The sequence below is a fragment of the Octodon degus genome, unplaced genomic scaffold (assembly GCF_000260255.1).
Source record: "Octodon degus isolate 3935 unplaced genomic scaffold, OctDeg1.0 scaffold00265, whole genome shotgun sequence".
In the NCBI taxonomy this organism is placed as follows: domain Eukaryota; kingdom Metazoa; phylum Chordata; class Mammalia; order Rodentia; family Octodontidae; genus Octodon; species Octodon degus.
Window position 1 is genome coordinate 1,399,195 of NW_004524841.1, and position 3,031 is coordinate 1,402,225.

Here is a 3,031-nt window from a genome sequence, read left to right on the forward strand (position 1 = left end):
CCCATAATAGCATTGGGTCTTCTGTTTAATTGGCAATGTCAGAAATTATTGACGTGAGTCCCCCACAGCTCAACATAACAACATGGCTTTACTTCCTATTCTTTTTCCTTTACTGTGTGCGTGTGTGTGTGTAGTGTGTGTGTGTGTGTGTGCATGTGTGTCTTATTTAATATTTTAAGTCTTCCAATATGCTATAGAAGACCAGTAGCAAGATAGGACACTCTTCCCTCATTTGTTAAGAGTAACAAGCATGTTACTCAACAGTAAGTTTGATGCTTACTGTATGATTTAATTTTTGTAGATACCCTTTATTAAATTGAAGAAGTTTCCTCTATTCCTAATTTACAGTGAATTGTTATTCTTTTTTTACCAAGAATGGTTTTGACTTTTCCTATATCATTTAATACACATATGGTTTATCTTGTTTAGTCTACTGTGGTTAATTAAACTAGTTGACTTTAAATGTTGGCCTCACCTTGTATACCTGGAAACAAAATTGCATTTGATCTTGGTGTATAATTCTTTACTTTGTTTTCTTTTCTATCATTACAGTATTTTGAAACAGCTTTCTAAGTTCTGAAATATATTCTGTCTCTTCTTACTTAAAAGCTTTTAGTAGGAATGACTCCTCACCCTGAAGACCTCACATGAGGTACTTCTTCAAAGGAATCTTTTCCTAGATTCCGTCTCTGAACACGCCCCTGCTTCCATTTACTGTGTTGATCACCACATTCTCTTACCCACAGAACAATACATGAAGTGAGAAGTATATTTGTTAATTGTTTTGTGTGCTTTTTTAAAGAATTGTTTGTTGTATTCCTTTTTATTTTAAAGAGAACAGAAAAAATAATAGATAAGACATCAATGAACTTTTTACAGAGTAGAGCACTGTCTTTCTTGATTACCTCTATATTTTCTGGCTCAAATTGTATATTATCTTTATAAATAATAATGGTGGTAGCCATGATTAGAATGATACAGGAGAAAGGACAAATGAGAGAGAGAGAAGGAGGGAGGAAAGGAGGTAAAAGGAAAAGGAGAAGGAAAAGGAGAAAGAGGACAGAAGAAAATAAGAGAGTAACTAGAGATAAAAATCTTTGGAACTGAAGCATAGTTGGATGTATGTACTAGGGTGGCAGGTGCCTAGAAAAACATGTTAATTCTGTGTTCACATCTTACTTATAATGATTAAATATTCAGTAGGTTGGGAAACATTGAACTCTCTGAAGAATGTATTTAATCATTTGAGTTTGATAAAGTTATAAAACAGACAAAGAGCTCCTTGTTCTTAGGCCACCAGAACAAGGTAGAGGAAGAGAGGTTGTGCTAAGAGTACTACCCCATGACTGTGCAGTGTGGTAGCTTGTGCCAGCCTGTGATCAACTGTGTGTGAGAGAAGCAAGGCCATCTGAAGCACTGATTTTCCAAACGTTCTCCATGCAGTTTAATACTATAAGGGGTCTGCACAGACACACTATAAAATGCATTCAACTCTACAAGTACCCAGAGCAAACAAGCTACCTCAGTCCTGAGATAAACATCCTGTCTAGTTAAACTCAGCTATTAGTCACTAGGAAACCTTGTGTCACATGTTACTAACTTAGCAAAAGTATAAATAAAATATTGTTTTGTTGTGATATATGTAAAAATAAAAACAAGAGGGATAAAAACGAATATTTAAGATTTCTGTAAAACAAGTGGTAATATACAATCATACATAACTATATGTGTTAATCTGAACAACAGATTTGATGATAAAAATAGATGCTATATCAACCATTGTTAATCAGCAATTCTTGTTTTGAAAATCTGTAACATATTTATTGTTGTATGTTACCTTGCTTCTGTCATTGTTTCTGATTTTTGTTCTTGCTTTTTTCTTTTACTTTTCAAAATGAAATAATAAAATCAAATTTAATAAAGAAAAGTTTTTAAGATAAAAATTTAAAAAATCTTTATGAAGTTCTAGTTACTATATTTCATAAAACTGAAAATACAATTTAATGGAAAGGAATGTTCAAAAGTTCAAAGACAGTGGATGAGTCATAATGAAAATATCATTATTACGGAAATGCAAGTCCAGATGGGTTAATGGGGCGAGGAAAAAACTTTCATGATTGAGGTTGACAAAAAGTGTTCAAGGTAATATGCAAAATTTGCTACTAAAATTATCTTACTTGTATTTCACTATCATAATCTAGAAATTTAAGTTCAAATAGTAAGTAGTCATCTATATTATATGTGACTCTATTTATGATTCATAATTTTTAAATAGTGTACTAACAAATAGGTGCTGCAACAGGAAAATTAAGCATCCATAAATTGACAACTAGAAGTGATTTTACTTTAATAAAAATATTGGCCGATCGATTGAATTTTAAAAGGCTAAATGTTGAAAATATGAAGGAAATAAAATTTGAGAAAATAAATATTGGAGTTTCTTTGTTTTTCTAACTAATTCACAAAGATAGAAAAGTTTGCTTTGATAAACTTTCTGGAAAATACACACTGTCCTAATTTATTGTGAAGATATGAATTAATATGCAAGCTATAAAAGAATTTGACAGCATATATCAACATCATAAAAAATGTTCAGTTGTCAAGTTCAAATACTGAGATCCTTAAGCTCCCAACATAAATACAAAACTTAATAATGAGTGTAAGAGTATGGCTTAATGTGGACTTTTGGAAGTCGCACAGTAAGAGTAAAGTGAAGAAAGTTTTTGTATATTCACATAATGAATGGATGTAACATTATTAGAGTTATATTTATAAAAATTACTTCATTTTAATTCAATGTTAAAAAATCAATGTACATTGGCAAAGCGATAGAGACAGTATTGAAAAGAGAGAGAGAGAGAAGGGTGTGGTGGTGCAAGCCTGTAGCCCCAGTACTTTGTAGGCTGACGCAGGAGGCTCACTGTGAGTTAAAGGCCAGCCTGGACTGTGTAGCAAAACATTGCTTAAAAAAGAGAGAGAAAGAGAAATAGTAATGAAGGTGATTTCTGGTCAAATAAAAGCACAATTCTTT